Below are 23,473 nucleotides of genomic sequence, written 5' to 3' on the forward strand. Positions count from 1 at the left end.
ATCTCAGTGTACCAGTTCATTCATTCATTTATAGAGGGATGTCTTGATTGTGTCCAAGTTTTGGCAGTTAATGAATAAAGCTGCTGGAAACATCTGTGTGCACGTTTTTGTGTGGATGTAAGTGTTCCGCTCCTTTAGGTAAATACCAAGAAGTGTGATTATTGAATTGTATTATAAGAGTATGTTTAATCTTTTAAGAAGCTAACAAACTGGGCGCCTGGGTGGCTCAGTGGGTTAAACCGCTGCCTTCGGGCTCTCTGCTCAACAGGGAGCCTGCTTCCCTCTCTCTCTCTCTGCCTGCCTCTCTGTCTGCTTGTGATCTCTGTCTGTCAAATCAACAAATAAAATCTTTAAAAAAAAAAAAAAAAGAAGCTAACAAACTGTCTTACAAAGTGGCTATATCATTCCTTTTGCTTCACAACCTCTTTAGTATTTGTTGTTCTTAGAGTTCCAGATTTTGATCATTGTAATAGGTATATAGTGGTATCTCCTTGTTAAAGTCTTTTTAGATTTTATTTATTTATTTGCGGAGGAAGGGCACAGAGGGATAATGAGAGGGAGAAGCAGACTGCCTGCTGAGCAGAGAGCCCGACATGGGACTCAGTCCCAGGACCCTGAGATAGTGACCTGAGCTAAAGGCAGGCGCTCAACGGATTGGGCTGCCCAGGTGCCCTTGGATAATAGTCTTTTATCAGATAATGACTTTTACAAATATTTTAGTCTGTGCCCTTTTTTTTTTTCATCTTTTGCAGAGCGTTAGTTTTGAATTTTAATGAAGTCCAGCTTATTAAAATTTTTTTTCATAGATCTTGGTATATCTAGAAAGTCTTCACCATATCCAAATTCATCTAGATTTTTCTGTGTTTCTTTCTAGGAGTTTCATAGTTTTGCATTTTATATTTAGGTCTGTGACCCATTTTGAGTTAATTTCACATGTGGATATCCAGTTATTCAGTCACCACTTATGGGTGACACTGTTTTCTACTGAATGACCTTTGCTGTTTTGTCAGAGATCAGTTGACTGTGTCTGTGTGAGTCTCTTTCTGGGCTTAGGCTTTCTGTTCTGTTCATCTATTTGTCTATTCCTTCTGCAGTATCAGTGTCTTGATTACTGTAGCTTTACAGCAGGTCTTGAAGTCAGACAGTGTCAGTCCTACAACATTGTTATTCTTCAGTATTGCATTAGTTATGCTGGATCTTTCACTTCTCCATATAAACTCTAGAATCAGTTTGTTGATAATATGTAGAATAATTTGCTGGGATTTTGACTGGGATTACATTGAGTATGTTGAAACAAATTGGGAAGAATTGACATCTTGACAATACAGATGGTCCCCAATTTACAATGGTTCAACTTAGATTTTCCAACTTTATGGTAGTAGAAAGGTGATACACATTTAGTAGAAACTGTACGTCAAATTTTAAACTTTGATCTTTTTCTGGGCTAGCAATATCTAGTATGATACTCTCGTGATACTGGGCAGTGGCAGTGATCTTCTAGCCATGAGATGATAAGGATAAACAACCAATACATTTAAAACCAGTCTGTACCCATACAGCCATTTTGGTTTTTTTCACTTTCTGAACATTATTCAGTAAATTACATGAGATATATTCAGCACTTTACATGGGCTTTGTATTAGATGACTTTGCCCAAATATAGGCTAGTATAATTGTTCTGAGTATGTTTAAGTTAGGCTAGGCTAAGCAATAATGTTCAGTAGGTTAGATGTATTAAACACATTGTATACTTATATTTTCAACTTATGAGTTTTTTGGGGGGATATAACCTCATCATGAGTCGATGAAGATTAGTATTTAGTCTTCTTATCTATCTGTAATATGTTTCCATTTTTCAGTTCTTTGATGTCTGTCATCTGGGTGTTGCAGTTTTCCCCATATAGATCTTTTTTTTTTTCCCGATTTTATTTATTTACTTGACAGAGAGAGATCACAAGTAGGCAGAGAGGCAGGCAGAGAGAGAGGGGGAAGCAGGCTCCCCGCCGAGTGGAGAGCCCAATGCGGGGCTCGATCCCAGGACCCTGAAATCATGACCTGAGCCGAAGGCAGAAGCTTTAACCCACTGAGCCACCCAGGTGCCCCTCCCCATATAGATCTTGTATATGTTTTGTTAGATTTACACATAAGTATTTAATTTTGGGTGATATGAGTGTAACCAGTATTGTGTTTTTAACTTCAAATTCCACTTATTTCTGGTCTCTAGGAAAGCTGTTGATTTTGTATATTAACCTTGTATCTTGCAGCTTTGGTGTAATTGCTTCTTAGCTCCAATTTGGTTTTTTTAGTCGGTTCTTTAGTAGGATTTTTTTACATAGACTACCATATCATCAGTGAACAAAGACAGTCATATTTCTTTCTTCCCAGTCTGTATTCCTTTTCTTGTCTTGTCTTTTTGCATTAGTTAGGACTTCTAGTGCAATTAAAAAAGGAGTAGTGAGAGATAGACATCCTTACCTTCTTGAATTTTGTGGGAATTCTTCCAGTTTCTCACCATTAAGTATGATGTTAACTGTATTTATTTTGTAGAAGCTCATTATTAAGTTGAGGAAGTTCTACATTCCAAATTTGCTGAGCATTTTTAATCATGAATGGGTGTGGGGGTTTATCAAATGATTTTTCTGCATCTATTGATACTATCTTTTTGATTTTTCTTCTTTAGTTATTAATGTGATGGTTTACATTGATTTTCTTTTTTTCTGTTTTTAAAGATTTTATTTATTTATTTGAGAGAGAGACAGTGAGACAGAGCATGAGTGAGGAGACGGTCAGAGAGAGAAGCAGACTCCCCGTGGAGCTGGGAGCCCGATGCAGGACTCGATCTTGGGACTCCGGGATCATGACCTGAGCCGAAGGCAGTCGTCCAACCAACTGAGCCACCTAGGCGTCCCACATTGATTTTCTAATGTTGAATTAGGCTTGCATACTTGAGACATACAGCTTATCATGGTGTATAATTATATTTTTGGATTCAGTTTGCTAGTTTGTTGGGTATTTGTGCATCTTTATTAATGAGAAATGTTGATATGCTGTATTTTTTTCTGGTAATGTTCTTCATTTCACTGTTAGGGTAGTGTTGGCCTCATAGAATGAAGTATTTCCTCTGCTTCTATTTTCTGAAAGAGACTTTAGAGATTGGGTATTATATTTTATTAAATGTTTGGTAGAGGGGCGCCTGGGTGGCTCAGTGGGTTAAGCCACTGCCTTCGGCTCAGGTCATGATCTCAGGGTCCTGGGATCGAGTCCCGCATCGGGCTCTCTGCTCAGCAGGGAGCCTGCTTCCTCCTCTCTCTCTCTCTGCCTGCCTCTCCGACTACTTGTGATTTCTCTCTGTCAAATAAATAAATAAAATCTTTAAAAAAAAAATGTTTGGTAGAATTCACCAGTGAACCCATTTGGGTGTGATGCTTTCTGTTTTGGAAGGTTAATTATTGATTCCATTTCTTTAATAGATACTGGCCTAATAAGATTGTCTGTTTCTCCGTGTGTGTGTGTGTGTCTGTGTATGTGTGTGTGTGTGTGTGTGTGTGTGTTTAAAGATTTTTTATTTATTTGACAGACAGAGATCCCAAGTAGGCAGAGAGGCAGGCAGAGAGAGGGGAAGGGAAGCAGCTTCCCTGCTGAGCAGAGAGCCAGATGTCTCTATCCCAGGACCCTGGGATCATGACCTGAGCTGAAGGTGGAGGCTTTAACCCACTGAGCCACCCAGGCACCCCTCCTTGTGTGTGTTTTGACAGATTGTTAGGATTGTGTTATTTAATCTGCAAGTATTTGGGGGTTTTCCATTTATGTTTCTGTTACTGATTTCTGATTTAATTCCATTGTGGTCTGATAGTGTATATACAGACCACAAGAGGGATGCTGTTACCTCACTCTTTCTCTGGTTCTCTCTGGTAAACTTCTAACTGGTGTTTTTTAGCTTGTTGCTCTCATGTTTACCAGTCTCCATTCAACTGCTTACCAGCAAAATTTCTGTTCTTGGGAGTATTCTTAGGATTGATTTTTTTTTTGCCCCCCCCCCCCCAGTGTATTCCAAATATATTCCCAATGTATTCCCTTGGGGATACCTTCTGAGCTCTCTGTTACAGCTTGTCTCTGCCCCTTGTCAAAGCCTCTGCACTGCTGCTCCAGAGCTGAGAGGAGGGGAAATGACTGCTTTTCTCAGTGTGACACCCTCACTTAGGGAGCAGAGTTGTTTGGCATTTTCCTAAATGACTATTTCAGCTTCAGGTTAAGTTTTTCCTTTGTGCTGTGTGTCAGAGAAGGTCTCTTTCCACATTAATGTTCCTTTTATCTACAAAAATACCTTTTTAAAAAAATCTGTAAAAAGAGGTTGCTGAGATTTTGATTGGGATGGCATTGAATCTATAGATTAATTGGGGAGATTGATAGATTGATATTTTACTAAGTTTTCCAATTCATGGGCATAATATTTCTCCCTATTTTTCTGGGTTTGTTTTGATATATTTTATTAATATTTTGTTTCCACATACTGTTCTTGCATCTATTTTGTTAGATTTATACATAATAACTTTATTTTGGGGGATGATATTATAAATTTTATTATTTTTATTTTTTTCACTTTGAATTCCAATTATAGGCGTATATAGGAATATGATTGACTTGTCTATTGACCTTATATTCTGCTACCTTGCTAAACTCACTTTTTCATTCTAAGAGGGTTTTGGAGGGGTTTTTTTGGGTAGGTTATTTGAGATTTTTTGGATGGATAGTAATGTTTCCTGCAGATTAACTTTTTCCTTTCTAACATGTGTGCCTTACGGTAGTTTTTCTTTGCTTATTGAACTGGCAGGCCTTCCAATACAGTGTGGAATGGGATGGCATACTTTCCTTCTTTCCAGTCTTTGTTAGCTAGAGGTCTTTCATAGATGCCTTTTAGTAGGTTAAGCACTTCCCAGTCTATTGAGTGTCTGGAGGGTTTTTTGTTGTTGTTGTTGCTGTTTTTTTAAAGATTTATTTATTTGAGCGAGTGAGTGAGCATGAGTGGGAGGGACAGAGCAGGAGAGGGAGAAGAAATCTGAAGCAGACTCTGTACTGAGCAAGGAGCTGAGTCAGTGCTCAATCTCGATCCAGAGAGAGCATATAGTTGTTTGTAGTATTTCTTCATTTTCCTATTAATGTCTTTGGCGTCATTTGTGACACTGATTCTGAGCTTTATATGGAAAGGCAAACATTGTACAAATAATGTAGTATGGAAGAAGCATAAGAGTTGAAGGACTCACACCATTTGTTTCAAGACTTACTATAAAAGTATAGTTACGAAGATAGGGCAGAATATAGATCAATAGAATAGAGAACTGAGACTTAATGCAAATATTGTAAACTCATCTTTGACAAAGGCAGACAGAGTGCTCAGTGGTGAAAGGGTGGTCTTTTCAAAGTGTTGGAACCAATTGTATGTTCACAGTTTAAAAAGTGAACTTACCTAGAGACATTACACTTTTAATAAAAATTCGCTCAAAATGGATCTTAGACCTTAAATACAAAATGGAAAACTGTAAGACTTCTAAAAGCAAATACAAAAGAATATGTGAACTTGGGTTAGATGATCAGTTTTAGATCCAACATCAAAAGTGTAATTCATGAAAGAAGAAATTGGTAAGCAGGACTTTATTAAAATTAAAAATGTTTGCTCTGAAAAAAAGCAGTGTCAAGTGAATGAAAAGACAAACCACAGGCTAGAAAAAAATTTTGCAAAACCCATATCTGATAAAGGACTTGAATATACAAAGAACTCTTTAAATTCATTAATAAGAAAACAACCCAATTAGAAATTGGGCAAAGATCTGAACATACACCTCATCAAAGAAGATACAGAAATGGCCAATGAGCAAATAAAAAGATGCTCATTTGCAGTTGGAGGAATTCAGTTAAAAAAAAAAAAAGAGAAATTGCAGGTGCCTGGGTGGCTCAGTGGGTTAAAGCCTCTGCCTTCAGCTCAGGTCATGATCCCAGGGTCCTGGGAGCCCCGCATTGGGCTCTCTGCTCTGCAGGGAGCCTCCCCCCCCACCCCCCACTTGTCTCTCTGCCTATTTGTGATCTTTGTCTGTCAAATAAATAAAATCTTAAAAAAAAAAAAAGAGAAATCCCCATACCCATATTAGAATGATTAAAATTTTTTAAAGCTTGAAAATTCCAGTTGCTGGCTGGAATGTATAGCAATAGGAAACACTCATTTCTAGTGTATTTTTTAATTCATTTTAAAATTGTTGCTCAAGAGATTATAATGTACATTATACTTGTATCTTTTATGCAGTTCTCTTAAATTATTTTTTTTCTCAAATTATTTTAGAAAAAAGGAGTAAAGATTATATTCTGTCATTTACGTTTATCTGTGTAATTAGCTTTTCAGAGCCTGTTTATTTCTTCATATGGGCTTCTTTTTTATTTCTTCATAGGAATTTGACTTTAATTCAATTGAATTGAAAACTTTGGTTTTTTCTTCGAAGGCAGTGTCAACTAACTGAATTCTCTTAGTCCTTTTATTTTTTATTTATTTATTTATTTATTTATTATTATTTTTTTTTCTTTTTTTTTTTTTAGAAAGTGAGACAGAGCATGAGTGAGGAGAAGGTCAGAGAGAGAAGCAGACTCCCCGTGGAGCTGAGAGCCCGATGCGGGACTCGATCCTGGGATTCCAGTATCATGACCTGAGCCGAAGGCAGTCGTCCAACCAACTGAGCCACCCAGGCGTCCCTATTTTTTTTTTTTAAAGATTTTATTTATTTATTTGACAGACAGAGATCACAGGGAGGCAGAGAGGGAGGCAGAGAGGGAGGAAGGAAAGCTGGCTCCCTGCTGAGCAGAGAGCCAGATGTGGGGCTCCATTCCAGGACCCTGGGATCACAACCAGAGCTGAAGGCAGAGGCTTTAACCCACTGAGCCACCCAGGCACCCCCCTCTTAGTCCTTTTTTGTCAGTCTTAATTTTTTCTCATTATTGAAAGATAGTTTCTTGGATATAAGCTTCTTGCTTGCCCCCCCCCCCCCCCCCGCCTTTTTTCTTTTAGCACTTTTTGTACTACTACTACCACTACTACTACTACTACTTTTTGTACAACTAAGCCTCTGGTCCTCATTGTTTCTCATAAGAAATCACCAGTAAAGATTCTTCGGGTCATTTGTGCCTTTTTTTCTGTTGTTGCTTTTATAATTTTTACTGAAAGCAACAAAATGTTAGTAAAATAAATCAAAGAAGTTTTAGATAAAGGGATTAATACAACATCCCTGATTCAAAAGATTTGGTAAGATATCAGATATTCTGAATTTCATCTGTATATTCACTAGTTTGTCTCAGTCAAAATCTCAGCAAGGTCTTTTCGTAGATATTGCTAGCTAATTCTAAAATTTATATGAAAATGCAAAGAAACAGTTCTAAAAAATAACAAGGTGGCTCAGTCTGTTAAGCCTCTGACTTCTGTTCAGGGCATGATCTCAGGGACCTGGGATCGAGACCCATATTAGGCTCTGTGTTCAGCAGGGGGTCTGCCACTCCCTCTCACTCTCCCTGTCTGTCTCAAAAATTTTGAAAGGACACACTATTTATAGACTCATGATAAAGATGGTAATCAGTAGTATTTGGTATTGGTGAAAGGAGGAACACAATGATAGTGAAAGAGAGACAGATCTACAGAAATCTAGTTAATTATTTTCAACACAGATGCAAAGACCATTCAATGTTGAAAGGATAATCTCTTTAACAAAAGCTGCTGAAACAATTGGAGGGCCACATGCCAAAAGAAAGTGTGAGCACATACTTCATTCATTATACAAATATTAATTAAAATGAGTCACAGAGAAATTATATGACATCTAGAAGAAAACATAGGAAAACCTACAGTTTTAGAAAGAGCACTGAAGGCACAATATTAATGCTTATTGATAAATTTTATTTCTTAAACAAGTATGGACAACTTTTTTTTTTTTTTCATTTATCTTTTTTTATTTTTTTATTTTTATTTTTTTTTATTTTTTATTTTTTATAAACATATATTTTTTATAAACATATATTTTTATCCCCAGGTCTGTGAATCACCAGGTTTACACACTTCACAGCACTCACCAAATCACATACCCTCCCCAATGTCCATAATCCCACCCCCTTCTCCCCAACCCCCTCCCCCCGGCAACCCTCAGTTTGTTTTGTGAGATTAAGAGTCACTTATGGTTTGTCTCCCTCCCAATCCCATCTTGTTTCATTTATTCTTCTACCCATTTAAGCCTCCATGTTGCATCACCACTTCCTCATATCAGGGAGATCATATGATAGTTGTCTTTCTCTGCTTGACTTATTTCGCTAAGCATGATACGCTCTAGTTCCATCCACGTTGTTGCAAATGGCAAGATTTCATTTCTTTTGATGGCTGCATAGTATTCCATTGTGTATATATACCACATCTTCTTGATCCATTCATCTGTTGATGGACATCTAGGTTCTTTCCATAGTTTGGCTATTGTGGACATTGCTGCTATAAACATTCGGGTGCATGTGTCCCTTTGGATCACTACATTTGTATCTTTAGGGTAAATACCCAATAGTGCAATTGCTGGGTCATAGGGCAGTTCTATTTTCAACATTTTGAGGAACCTCCATGCTGTTTTCCAGAGTGGCTGCACCAGCTTGCATTCCCACCAACAGTGTAGGAGGGTTCCCCTTTCTCCGCATCCTCGCCAGCATCTGGACAACTTTTTTTTAAACTATTTTTAGGGCAGTTTTAAATTGAGAGGAAGATAGAGAAGTTTTCTATATATTCCCCCCCCACACACACATGCATCACCTCTCCCATTATCTACTTCCTCCACCAGAGTGGTACATTTGTTCCAACTGTTACAACCTTCATTATTTACACATCATCATCTAAGGTCATTAGGGCTCACAGGTTGGACAAATGTATTACGATATTTATCCATCACTGAAGTATCATACAGTCTCTGCCTTGAAAATCCTGTCTTTGACCTATTTATTCCTCCTCAGCCCCCAATGGTAACCACTGATCTTACTGCCTCCATAGTTCTGTTCTGAATGATTTTTCCCGCTCTACTTTCTGCTTGCATCTTAGACTGGGTAATTACTGTTGACCTATGTTGAAGTTCCCCGATTCTTCATTTTTGTTGAGTGTACTTAAAAGCAGGCATACTCATTTCTGTCAATGTGTTTTTAATTTCTACCATTTTCATTTGATTCTTTTTTATATAATTTCCAACTCTTCTGTTATTACCTATGTGATGTGGCCTATTGTCTATGTTTTTAACGTATCCTAGTTATTTTAAATTTACCGTTAGTTTCTATATCTCATATCTCAATCTGGTTTTGAAGATTGCGTTTTCTTGGGGCTCCTGGGTGGCTCAGTGGGTTAAAGCCTCTGCTTTCAGCTCAGGTCATGATCCCAGGCTCCTGGGATCAAGCCTTGCATTGGGCTCTCTGCTCAGCAGGGAGCCTGCTTTACCTCTCTCTGCCTGCCTCTCCATCTACTTGTGATCTCTGTCTGTCAAATAAATAAATAAATAAAATGTTTAAAAAAAAAAAGATTGCATTTTCTTCACTATTTTTTTGTCCCTTTGTTTTTATATACATTATAATTTTGCTGGAAGGCATATTATATAAGATAGTAGATACTGAAGTATTTAAGTTTTCATTTTAATTCCAGTTAACATACAATGTTGTATTAGTTTCAGGTGTTCAGTATACTGATTCAATGTTTCCCATATGTCGCATTCCCATGTGTTTATCACAAGTGTAGTCCTTGATCCCCATCACCTATTTAACCTGTCCCCCCACCCACCTCCTCTCGGGTAACCATCAGTTTGTTCTCTATAATTAAGAATCTGTTTCTTGATTTGTTTCTCTTATTTTTCCCTTTGCTTGCTTTGTTTCTTAAATTCTGAGTGAAGTGGTATGGTTTGAGTGAGTGAGTGAAATGATACGGTTTTTGTCCTCCTCTGACTGATTTCACATAGCATTATACCCTCTAGCCCCATCCATGTTGTTGAAATGGCAAGATTTCATTCTTTTATGGCTGAATAATACTCCATTGTATGTATATACCACCTTATCTTTATCCATTCATCAAAAGATGGACACTTGGACTGTTTCCATATTTTGGCTGTTGTGAGTAAAGCTGCTATAACAGTAGAGGTGCATGTAGCCCTTTGAATTAGTGTTTTTGAATTCTTGGGGGTAAATACCCAGTAGTACAATCACTGGATCATAAGGCAGTTCTGTTTTTAACTTTTTGAGGAACCTACATACTGTTTTCCAGAGCAGCTGCACCAGTTGGCATTCCCACAGTGCATGAGTGTTCATTTTCCTCCACATCTTCACGGATACCTGTTGTTCTGTGGTTGATTTTAGCCATTCTGACAGGTGTCACATGGCATCTCATTGTACTTTTGCATTTCTTTAATGATAAGAGATGATGAGCATCTTTTCATCTGTCTGTTAGCCATTTGTAGGTCTTTGGAAAAATACCAGTTAATGTCTTCTGCCTATTTATTTATTTGTTTGTTTTAAGATTTGATTTATTTATTTGACAGAAAGAGCAAGCACAAGTAGGGGGAGTGGCAAGCAGATTGAGAGGGAGAAGTAGGCTCCCCGCAAAGCAGGAGCCTGGTGTGGGGCTTGATCCCAAGACCCTGGGATCATAACCTGAGCCGAAGGCAGATGCTAAACTGACTGAACCACCCAAACACCCCATTGTCTGCCTTTTATAAAATTTGATTGTTTTTTGGTTGTTGAGTTGTATATTGTATATATATTGTATTTTGTATATATATTGTATATATCTTTATATATTTCGGATATTAAGCCTTTATCAGGTATGTTATTTGCAAATATCTTCTCCCATTCTGTAGGTTGCCTTTTAGTTCTGTTGATTATTTCCTTCGCTGTTCAGAGCTTTTTATTTCAGTGTTGTCCTAATAGCTTATTTTTCCTTTGGTTTTCCCTTGCCTCAGGAGACTTCTCTAAAAAGATACTGGTACAACCGATGTGTTAAAGAAGTTACTGCCTATGTTTGCTTCTAGGACTTTTATGGTGGCAGATCTCACATTTAGGTCTTTAATCCATTTTGAATTTACTTCTGTATGTGGTGTAAATAAGTGGTATAAGTAAATGGTCTAGTCTCATTCTTTTGCATGTAGCTCTCCAGTTTTCCCAATATCATTTGTTGAAAAGGCCGTCTTTCCCATTGGTTAGTCTTTCCTGCTTTGGCAAAGATTAATTGATGATATAATTGTGGGTTTATCTCTGGATTTTCTGTTCTGTTAATCTCTGTGTCTTTGTGCCAGTACCATACTGTTTTGATCACGACACATTTGTAATTTAACTAGAAGTCTGGAATTGTGATGCCTCCAGCTTTGTTTTTCTTTTTTAAGATTGCTTTGGCTATTTGGGGTCTTCTGTGGTTCCATACAAATCTTAGAGTTGTTCTAGCTTTGTGAAACATGCTGCTGGTATTTTGATAGGAATTGCATTAAATGCGTAAATTGCTTTGGGTAGTATAGGCATTTTAATAATATTTGTTTTTCTAATCCATGAGCTCGGGATGTTTTTCCATTTCTTTGTATCATCTTCAGTTTCTTCAGTGTTTTTAATTATTGTTTTCATAGTATAGCTCTTTCACCTCTGGTTAGGTTTATTTGTAAGTATCTTATGATTTTTGGTACAGTTGTAAATGGAATTGATGCCTTGATTTCTCTTTGTTGCTTCATTATTGGTGTATAGAAATGCAACAGATTCCTGTACATTGATGTTGTATCCTGCAACCTTACTGAATTTGTTGATCCGTTCTAGCAGGTTTTTGGTGGAGTCTTTTAGGTTTTCTGTATATCGTCTATATCATGTTATCTGCAAATAGTGAAGGTTTTATTTCTTTCTCCCTGATTTGGATTTCTTTTATTTCTTTTTGTTGTCTAATTTCTGTGGCTAAGACTTCTAGTACTATGTTGAATAAAAGTGGCAAGAATGGATATCCTTGTCTTATTCCTGACATTTAAGGATGATATTAGCTGTTTTTTCCCCCTTGTAGGTGGCTCTTATCTTGTTGAGATAGGTTTCTAAACCAGCTTTGCTGAGGGTTTTTATCATGAATGGATGTAGTGGTTTGTCAGATGCTTTTTCTGTATCTATTGAAAACATCATATGATTCTTACTCTTTCATTTAGTGATGTATCTTTCACATTGACTAATTTGTGGATATAAACCACCCTTGTAACCCAGGAATAAATCCCAGTCACTCTTGGTGAATAATTTTTTTTTTTCTTTTTAAATGTATTGTTGATGGGTGCCTGGGTGGCTCAGTTGGAAGCATCTGCCTTCAGCTTAGGTCATTATCCCAGCATCTTGGGATCGAGTTCTGCATCAATCAAGGTCCCCGTTTAGCAGAGAATCTGCTTTTCCCTGCCCCTCTGCTGTTCTACCTGCTTGTGCACTCTCTCTCTCTGTGTCAAATAAATAAAATCTAAAAATAATTTTTAAAATGTATTGTTGAATTTAGTTTGCTAGTATTTTGTTGAGGATTTTTGTATCCATGTTTATCAGGGATATGGGCCTGTACTTTTGTGGGGTTTTTTTTTGGAAGGTTTATTCATTTATTTATTTGAGAGCAAGAGAAGGGGAGTGTGCGGGGGAGGGGAGAGGGGCCAGGGAGGAAAAGAGGGAGAGAGAGAATCCCAAGCAGACTCCATGCTCCAGGCTCCATGGAGCCTGACATGGGGCTCAATCCCATGACCCTGAGATTGTGACCTGTACTTTTTTTTTTTTTTTTTTTTTTTTTTATTTATTTACTTGAGAGAGAGACAGTGAGAGAGAGCATGAACGAGGAGAAGGTCAGAGAGAGAAGCAGACTCCCCATGGAGCTGGGAGCCCGATGCGGGACTCGATCCCGGGACTCCAGGATCATGACCTGAGCCGAAGGCAGTCGTCCAACCAACTGAGCCACCCAGGCGTCCCGTGACCTGTACTTTTTTTGTGGTGTCTTTATCTGGTTTTGGTATCTAGGTAATGCTTGCCTCATAAGATGATTTTGGAAGTTTTCCTCCCGTTTGCATTTTTTGGAATAGTTTGAGAAGAATAGGTATTAATTCTTCCTTAAATGTTTTGTAGAGTTTGGTTGTGAAACTGATCCTGGACTTTAGTTTGTTGGGAGTTTTTAGATTATAGATCAGTTTCTTTGCTGATTATCTAATGGTCTGTTGAAATTTTCTGTTTCTTCCTGTTTCAGTTTTGGTAGTTTATATGTTTCTAGGAATTTATCCGTCTCTTCTGGGCTGTCCAGTTTGTTGACATACAGTGTTTCATAATATTCTCTTGTGATTGCATTTCTTTAGTTGTGATTTCTTTTCTCTCATTTGTGATTTTATTTGAGTCTTTCTCTTTTTTCCTTGATAATTCTGGCTAAAGCTTTATCGATTTTATTGGTTTTCTTTTTTTACAAAGAATCAGGACCTGGTTTCATTGATCTGTTCTGTTTTTTTTTTTTTTTTTTTTTTTTTTTAATCTCTATCATTTATTTCTGTCCTTATCTTTATTATTTCCTTCCATCTGCTGGTTTTAGTTTTGTTCTTTATCTAGTTCCTTTAAGTGCAAGGTTAGGTCGCTTGATTTTTTTTTTTTTTTTTTTTTTTTTTTGCTTCTTGAGGTAGGCCTGTATTGCTGTAATCTTCCTTCTTATAACCCCTGCCTCATCCCACAGGTTTTGGATTATTATGTTTTTATTTTAATTTGTTTTCATGTATTTTTTTTTAAATTTCTTCTTTGATTTCCTGGTTGACCCATTCATTGTTTAATAATGTTATTTAACCTCCATGTATTGTGGTCTTTCCAGATTTTTTTCTTGTGGTTGATTTCTATTTCATAGCATTGTGGTCAGAAAATATGCATGGTATGATTTTGATCTTCTTGAACTTGTTGAGGGTTTTTTTAATGTGCTAATTAATATGTGATCTGTTCTGGAAAATGTTCCATGTGTACTTGAAAAGAATGTGTATTCTGCTGATGAGGGTGGAATGTCCTGAATATATCTGTTTTTGTTTTTTTGGTTTTTTTAGTGCAAAAAGGTGATTTTATTAAAGCATGGGGACAGGATCCATGGACAAAAAGAGCTGCTGCCTAGATCTGTTAAATCTTTCTGCTCCTGTGTGTCATTCAAAGCCATTGTTTCCTTGATGTTGTTTAGATGATCTGTCCATTGATGTAAGTGAGGTGTTAAAGTCCCCCACTATCATCATGGTTTTAGAAATTATTTCCTTTATGTTTGTTATTAACTGTTATATATATGGGTACTCCTATGTTGGGTGCATAAATATTTACAATTGTTGTATTTTATTGTTATATTTTCTCCTTTATGATAATATAGTGTTCTGCTTTGTCTCTTGTTAAAGTCTTTTTTAAAAGTCTGTTTTGTCCAATATAAGTATTAGACTCTGGTTTTCTTTGATGTCTGCTTGAAAGAGGCTTCTCCATCCTCTCACTTTCAATCTGCAGGTGTCTTTAGGTCTAAAATGAGTCTTGTAGGCAGCATATAGATGGGTTTTGTTTTTTTTTATCCATTCTGTTATCCTGTGTCTTTTGAATGAAGCCTTTAATCCATTTACATTCAAAGTAATTATTGATAAATATTTATTGCCATTTTATTACTTGTTCTTTGGTTGTTTCTAAAGATTTTCTCTGATGCTTTTTTTTCTTTCATGATTTTCTTTAGTGATATATTTGGGTGTCTTTTTCTTTGTTCTTTGCCTATATATTAGTGGTTTTAGATATATCATTATCAGTAGGCTTGTATATAACCTTCTGCAAATAGCAGTCTATATTTATGGTCATTTAAATATGAAGCAATTCTTTACTCCTCTCCTCCCCATGTTTTAGGGATGTTTTAATTATTTTCATATCCCTTTTTGTTGGTTAGTTCCTTGACTGATGTTTTTTTTTTTTTACAAAAATACTCATTTTTACTGCTTTTGTATTTCTTACTTTGTACTGTCCTTTTTCATCTTTCCTTCCATCAAGGAGTCCCAGTTAGTATTTTCTCAATAGGGCTAGTTCATTGGTAATGAACTCCTTTAGTTTTTGTTTATCTAGGAAACTGTGTCTCCTATTGTGTATGATAATCTTGCTAGAAAGAATGCTCGTGGCTGTAGATTTTTCCCATTCAGCACTATGAATATATGATCATACCATACTGATGAGGGAGCAGGAGGCTGGCTGAGGACAAAGCAAAAGCTGGCATCTTGTACCCCCTCTCCACCCGCTCCCCTCGGTAATATGTGTGACATTCCTCAGGCACCTCTGGCTACCCTACAAGAAAAACAAATAGTTAACTTGCAGAGATCACAATCCTGCAAGATAGGCGTCTCCCTTGGTTTACCAATGTCCTAGAGATTTACAACAAAGAAGCTATCTTAACAATAGCACAGTTTCCAGAGGCAAATAACTCAGTTCCTCAAGCCCTAAATAAAGTTAAATTTCTTCTAAACCCAAATCTCACTAACAAGGACGGTTGATAGGAGAAATGTGAAACTTTATCTCTAGATCTCCAAGATAGGTCGAAAATCATTCCCAAGCATATGACCCACTGATACACATCTGAAGGGTCTCACAAGATTTTTACTACTAGTAATAAATAACCTTTCTCTCAACAATAGCTAGCCCCTCAAGGTCCTGGAGACCTTGCTTCCAAAATTCCTTAGAGACTAACTTTACCCCCTTTGTTCTCACCTACCTAACTCCTGTGTATATAATCAGCCACTCCTCAGGATAACGGGGCAGCATCTCCGACTGCCCACCGGTCCGGTCCCCGTGCTCTAATAAACCATCTTTTTGCACCAAAGACATCTTAAGAATTCTTTCTTAGCTGTCGGCTCCGAACCTCACCCCACCGAATCTCACCTAGGTTCTAGAACTTCATCAATACCACTCCCTTCTGGTTTACAGTTTTCTGTGAAAATCTCCTGCTCTCTGTATGGGTTTTCCTTTGTAAGTTAATGGCTTCTTTTGTCTTGATGCTTTTAAATTTTTTTCTTTATCTTTATATTTTGCAAATTTATGTTTTGTTAAATATTAAATGCCTTGGTGTGGGTCTAATTTTGTTGATTTTGATGGGTGTTTTCTCTGCCTCCTAGATCTGGATATCTGTTCCCTTCCAGGTAGGGAAGTTTTCAGCTATTATTTCTTAAGATAAATTTTCTGCCCCCCTTTCTCTTGCTTCCTCTTGTGGGATTCTTAAAATATGAATGCTTTTACATTTAATGGAGTCACTGAGTTGCCTAAGTTCTCACTTTGCAAAATATTTTTTCTGTCTTTTGTTCACTGTGATTACTTTGCATTTCCCTGTCTTCTAGGTCACTATTTCATTCCTTTGCTTCCATCTTACTGTAAATTCTAACAAGTATGTTTCACATTTCATATCAAGCCCTTTATCTCTGCTGTATTATTCCTTATCTCTGTGCTAAGGCTCTTATTGTCTCTTTTCTCATTCCAGTGAATATCTTTGTGATCATTGCTTTATGTTGTCTGTCATTTTACTCTTATCTGTTTCACTTAGATCTCTGGTTGTGATCTTATCCAGTTCTTTCCTTTGGATAAATTTCTCTGTCTCCTCACTTTTTCTGCCTTTCTGTGTCTGTTTCTGTATGTTAAGAAATTCATCTGTGTCTTCTGCTGTTGGAAGTAGTGGCTTTATGAAGAAGAGGTCCTGGAGTGTCCTGTAGTGCAGTGTCCCTTATTCACCAGAACCTGGCACCTATGTGTGTTACATATACCCTGTTGTTGTGTCTGAGTCATTTTTCCTTTTAGTGCACTTGTCTGCACTGACTCTCTGCCTGTTGTGGGCTGTAATTGCTGTTTGTGGCATTAGTGGGACCCAGGCAGGCCAGATTTGAGGGGGTGTGCCTACCAGGGAACTTGGGGGCAGGGTAGTGGTATTAACAAAGTTCATACTGGGCCACTAATCTGTGCCTGATCTCCTGAAACTGGCAGCTAGGGGCTGAATGCAGTGGTTGGGGGAGCATGTAGGTGGGTGTGGTGCGAGGTGATGGCTGGGGACACCTTGGCTTGGATTGGATTGGACTGTGATTGTCATGGATGGGTGTGACTTGAAACAGCACTGTGTTCCCTCTGGCTGGGTGGGGCGACGCAGGGGCTTAAGAAAATTTGCCCTGAGGCCAGGGCTGAAGCTAGCAGGCTGGGAGTAGGGGAGTCTTCAGGAGACACCTTGGGCAGGGTACACTGCTAGCAGGTTAGGTAACAAGTGTCTCTGTAGCCCTGCCTCCCACAGATGGCTCTGTGTTTATGCTGGGGGGCAGGAGAAGAAAATGGCCCCTGCTAGCTCCCTTGTTTTTGAAGTCCCCCAACACACTCTGAAATCAGTATGAATAGGTCTCTCCCGTTTGCCCATAGTGTTGTGTTAACTGCTGTTTTTATGTTGCCTCTCCACACAAGCTGCTGTCTCTTTAAGGCCTGTGACCCAGCTATAACTAGCTCTCCTGGTTTACTGAGTGCTGACTCAGCTATAACTAGCTCTCCTGGTTTACTGAGTGCTGACTCAGCTGACTTTTAAAGCTCCAAGCTCCAAGTCCTACTGATTTTGCAAACTGATGAAATTCAGCCCCTTTGGTATGTATGTCTGTACTAGTTAGGTAGGTAGGTAGTTTTATTGTAATAAAGCTTGTACGTTTTTAACGTTTAAAACTGAGCATCATCTTTCCTTTCCAGTGAAACACAAAATTTAAAAATAAACAGGAGCAAAACTGTAATAGGGAATGTCAGTTCTAAGTAAGATCCTATATATAGGTTCTACTGATCTACTGAGTAGCAGGGCTCTAGTCATCGTAAGTAAAGAATATAATTTTAAAAGTATCATCTTAAACTGCAAGGATATCCATTAACATCACAATTAAACACACCAAAGGAAAAGCCATGTTGTCAAAATGCCCATTTAACCCACCCAGGCACCTCAAACCCATCCTTTCCCGATCTTCTGTAATCTCTTTTTTTTTTTTTTTTTTGTAATCTCATTTTTAAATTCTTTTTCTTTTTTTGAATAAGAGAAAGTGGAAAGATACATGTTGGCAAACACTAACTGCCCATATTCACATGAAGACACAGTGTAATCTCTGAGCACATTATACAGAGAAAGGAGGAAGAAAGTTGGAATTCCATATACTGCAATACAGGGGCCTAGCATTCTCCAGCTTCCAGCAGAGGTAAGGGACCAAGTTTTCCTTTTTCCCCCACAGAGCATGGTGATGTTGGATTTCATAATGTTTTTGTTGAGACAGGAAGGGATAAAAATTTGGAAAGGAAAGTAGTAGATACTTTTCCCGCCTGTATTCTACTCAAGGTATTCCCCCCAGCATAAGTTGAGACCATGTTTTAAAGGGAGAGAAAAGGGACTTCAAAAAACAGGGTGGGTGAGCACAAAAGGAGGAAACAATAAGACTGCAGCTTGCTCCCAGGGACTGGAGGAAATTAAAGAAAAGGAAGGTTGGAATCCATCAGTGTTTCTTTAGTCGCTTCTCCTTTATTGTCCTGTCCTTCCTTCTCTACCTCATCTTCACCTTTATCGTCATCTCCTTCTTCATCGATCTCTCTCTTTTTTTCTTTTTTTTGGGGTAAGATTTATTTATTTATCAGAGAGAGAGCATGCAAATGAGCAGGAGAGGGAGAGGGAGAGAAGTCCTCAGACAGACTCCTGGCTGAACTCGGAGCCCGGTGAGAGGCTTCATCTCACATCTTCAAGACCCAGGCTGAAACCAAGAGTTGACACTCAACGGACTGAGTCACCCTGGTACCCCTTCATCAGTATCTTCAGTCCTCCTTCGTCATCGTCATCATCATCTCCTTCCTCTTCATTATCCATATTAGGAGCCAAGTAGTACCGTAATGGATTTGGCCTAATATCATCTTTGATAACCTTTCCCCAAACTACCCACTCTGCCTCACAAATTCCTCATATCTGGGAGATCATATGATAATTGTCTTTCTCTGATTGACTTATTTTGCTCAGCATAATGCCCTCTAGTTCCATCCGCATCGTCACAAAAGGTAAGATTTTATTTCTTTTGATGGCTGCAGAGTATTCCATTGTATATATATATATACCACATATTCTTTACCCATTCATATGCTGATGGACATCTAGGTTCTTTCTATGGTTTGGCAGTTGTGGTCATTGCTGCTGTAAACATTCGGGTGCACATGCCCTTTCGGATCACTACATTTGTATATTTAGGGTAAATACTCAGTAGTGCAATTGCTGGGTCGTAGGACAGCTCTACTTTCATCTTCTTGAGGAACCTCCATGCTATTTTCCAGAGTGGCTGCACCAGCTTGCATTCCCACCAACAGTGTAGGAGGGTTCCTCTTTCTCCACATCCTCTCCAACATCTGTCGTTTCCTGACTTGTTAGTTTTAGCCATTCTGACTTGTGTGAGGTGGTATCTTATGTGGTTTGGGTTTGTGTTTCCCCATTGCAGAGTGATGTTGAGCATTTTTTCCTATATCTCTTGGCCATCTTGATGTCTTCTTTGCAGAAATGTTTGTTCATGTCCTCTGTCCATATATTGATTGGATTATTTGTTCTTTGGGTTGTTGAATTTGATAAGATCCTTATAGATTTTGGATACTATCCCCTTATCTGATAGGTCGTCTGTGAATATCTTTTCCCATTCTGTCAGTTGTCTTTTGGTTTTGTTGACTGTTTCCTTTGCTGTGCAAAAGCTTATGATCTTGTTGAAGTCCCAATAGTTCATTTTTGTCCTTGCTTCCATTGCCTTTGGTGATGTTCCTGGGAAGAACATTCTCTAGTGCACATGGAATGTACTTGAGACTATTCTTGTTTCTTGAGAAAGGCTTGTATTGCTATATACTTTCCTCAGCTGCAGCTGAGGTTGAAGAGGTTGCTGCCTAAGTTCTCAAGGATTTTGATAGATTCCTGTTCTCACACTGTGGTCTTTCATCCATTTTGAGTCTATTTTTGTGTGTGGTATAAGGAAATGGTCCAGTTTCATTCTTCTGCATCTGGCTGTCCAATTTTCCCAACACCATTTGTTGAAGAGACTTGTCTTTTTTTTCCATTAGACATTTTTTCCTGCTTTGTCAAAGATTAGTTGGCCATAGAGTTGAGGCTCTGTTTCTGGGCTCTCTGTTCTGTTCCACCGATCTATATGTCTGTTTTCGTCCAGTACCGTACTGTTTCAAGATTCCAGCTTAGAAATAGAGCTTGAAGTCTGGAATTGTGATGCCACCAACACTGGCTTTCTTTTTCAACATTCCTCTGGCTATTTGGGGTCTTTTCTGGTTCCATAGAAATTTTAGAATTATTTGTTCCATTTCTTTGAAAAAATTGATGGTATTTTCATAGGGATTGCATTAAATGTGTAGATGGCTTTAGGTAGCATAGATATTTTCACAATATTTGTAATTCCAATCCATGAACATGGAACATTTTTACATTTCTTTATGTTTTCCTCAATCTCTTTTATGAGTACTTTATAGTTTTCTGAGTATAGAGTCTTTGCCTCTTTGGTTCGGTTTATTCCTAGGTATCTTATGGTTTTGGGTGCAATTGTAATTGGGATGGACTCCTTAATTTCTCTTTTTTCTGTCTTGTTGTTGGTGTAAAGAAATGCAAATGATTTCTGTGCATTGATTTTATATCCTGACACTTTACTGAACTCCTGTACAAGTTCTAGCAGATTTGGAGTGAAGTCTTTTGGGTTTTCCACGTAAAGTATCATATCATTTACAAAGAGTGATGGCTTGATTTTTTCTTTGCCAATTTGGATGCCTTTAATTTCTTTTTGTTGTCTGATTGCTGAGGCTAGGACTCCTAGTACTATGCTGAATAGCAGTGGTGATAATGGACATCCCTGCCGAGTTCCTGACCTTAGCGGAAAAGCTGTTTTTCTCCATTGAGAATGATATTCGCTGTGGGTTTTTCATAGATGGCTTTGATGATATTGAGTTGTGTACCCTCTATCCCTGCACTTTGAAGAATTTTGATCAAGAAAGGATGCTGTACTTTGTCAAATGCTTTTTCAGCATCTGTTGAGAGTATCATATGGCTTGTTCTTTCTTTTATTAATATATTGTATGATATTGATTGATTTGTGGATGTTGAATCAGCCTTGCAGCCCAGGAATAAATCCCTCTTGGTCGTGATGAATAATCCTTTTAATGTACTGTCGGATCCTAATGGCTAGTATTTTGGTGAGAACTTTCGCATCTGTGTTCATCAAGGATATTGGTCTGTAATTCTTCAGGATCAAGGTGATGCTTGCCTCATAAAAATGAGTTTGGAAGTTTTCCTTCCATTTCTATTTTTTGGAACAGTTTCAGGAGAATAGGAATTAGTTCTTTAAATGCTTAGTAGAATTACCCTGGAAAGCCGTCTGGCCCTGGGCTTTTGTTTGTTTGGAGATTTTTTTTTTTTTTTTTTAAGATTTTATTTATTTATCAGAGAGAGAGGGGGGGAGAGAGCGAGCACAGGCAGACAGAATGGCAGGCAGAGGCAGAGGGAGAAGCAGGCTCCCTGCTGAGCAAGGAGTCCGATGTGGGACTCGATCCCAGGACGCTGGGATCATGACCTGAGCCGAAGGCAGCTGCTTAACCAACTGAGCCACCCAGGCGTCCCTGTTTGGAGATTTTTGATGACTGTTTCAATCTCCTTACTGGCTATGGGTCTGTTCAGGTTTTCTATTCTGGTTCAGTTGTGGTAGTTTATATGTCTCTAGAAATGCATCCATTTTTTCCAGATTGTCAGATTTGTTTGTGTAGAGTTGCTCATAGTATGTTCTTAAAATTGTTTGTATTTCTTTGGTGTTGGTTGTGATCTCTCCTCTTTGATTCATGATTTTATTTATTTGGGTCCTTTCTCTTTTCTTTTTGATAAGTCTGGCCAGGGGTTTATTATTTCTCTTCTCCTGCTGGGCATAGGCTTTCTTTGCTGTTCTTTCTCCAGCTCCTTTAGGTGTAGGGTTAGGTTGTGTATTTGAGACTATTCTTGTTTCTTGAGAGAGGCTTGTATCGCTATATACATTCCTCTGTGGGCCACTTTTGCTGTGTCCCACAGATTTGAACCATTGTGTTTTCACTATCATTTGTTTCCATTGATTTTTTCAATTCTTCTTTAATTTTCTGGTTGACCCATTCATTCTTTAGTAGGATGCTCTTTAGCTTCCATGTATTTGAGTTCTTTCTAACTTTCCTCTTGTGATTGAGTTCTAGCTTCAGAGCATTGTGGTCTGAAAATATGCAGGCAATGATCCCAGTCTTTTGGTACCGGTTGAGACTGATTTATGACCCAGGTTGTGATCTATTCTGGAGAATGTTCCATGTGCACTAGAGAAGAATGTGTTCTTTTGCTTTGGAATGGAATGTTCTGTATATATCTGTGATGTCCATCTGGTCCAGTGTATCATTTAAAGCCTTTATTTCCTTGTTGATCTTTTGCTTGGATGATCTGTCCTTTTCAGTGAGGGGGATGTTAAAGTCCCCTACTATTACTGTATTATTGTCAATGTGTTTCTTTGATTTTGCTATTAATTGGTTTATATAGTTGGCTGTTCCCATGTTAGGGGTGTAGATATTTAAATTGTTAGATCTTCTTGTTGGACAGACCTTTTGAGTATGATGTAGCGTCCTTCCTCACCTCTTATAGTCTTTGGCTTAAAATCTAATTGATCTGCTCTAAGGATTGCCATGCCAGCTTTCTGTTGATGTCCATTAGCATGGTAAATTGTTTTCCACCTCTTCACTTTAAATCTGGAGGTATCTTTGGGTCTAAAATGAGTTTCTTGTAGACATCATATTGATGGGTTTTGGTTTTTTATCCATTCTGATACCCTGTGTCTTTGGATTGAGGCATTTAGCCCATTTACATTCAGGGTAACTATTGAGAGATACGAATTTAGTGCCATTGTATTGCCTATAAGGTGACTGTTACTATATATTGAAGCTTTTTATCTCTTTATCTCTTTATTTCTTTATCTCTGTTTTCATTGATAGCCTGTCTGGATATCGTATCTCTGGCTGCATATTTTTCCTCATTTAGTGCTCTAAATATATCATGCCAGTTCTTTCTGGCCTGCCAGGTCTCTTTGGATTAGTCTGCTGTCATCTGACATTTCTGCCATTCTCTGTTGGAGTCCGTTTGGAGTCTGCAAACCCAGAAGATTCCTGCCTCCATAGGAGCAAAGTGAGTCTCCCTGGATCTGCCACTTGTAGGGTCCCTGCTCAAAGAGCAGTGGTCTAACTGTGCTGCAGATCACAGTTTATGTCCCTAGCTGTCAGTACTGCCTCCAGTTCTTTTTTTTGTGGTGAGTTTTTCTACCTTGTCATTTTATCCAGATAAAAATATATGAACAAAAGAATACAATACTAAAAGGGTGGCAAAGACCATAGAAAAATATATGCTAACCAAATCAGAAGAGACAGACCA

At 38.1% G+C, this 23,473-nt stretch overlaps 1 long non-coding RNA gene across 7 annotated transcripts in view; it reads left to right on the forward strand.

Annotated features, from left to right (window-relative positions):
• The window catches only part of LOC131820869 (uncharacterized), a 127,381-nt gene that overhangs the window by 35,896 nt on the left and 68,012 nt on the right, over positions 1–23,473 (forward strand). The window contains exon 4 of one of the 7 annotated variants that reach the window (XR_009349811.1): positions 18,079–18,236. The exons of 2 other annotated variants lie outside the window; for them this stretch is intronic. This is a non-coding gene — a long non-coding RNA (uncharacterized LOC131820869). Of the gene's footprint in view, positions 1–2,729; positions 3,494–6,582; positions 7,956–18,078; positions 18,237–23,473 lie in introns of those variants that run through there. 4 more of the 7 variants (XR_009349812.1, XR_009349813.1, XR_009349815.1 and 1 more) reach the window with 4 other exon arrangements.

This window comes from Mustela lutreola, chromosome X, assembly GCF_030435805.1.
Source record: "Mustela lutreola isolate mMusLut2 chromosome X, mMusLut2.pri, whole genome shotgun sequence".
In the NCBI taxonomy this organism is placed as follows: Eukaryota; Metazoa; Chordata; class Mammalia; order Carnivora; family Mustelidae; genus Mustela; species Mustela lutreola.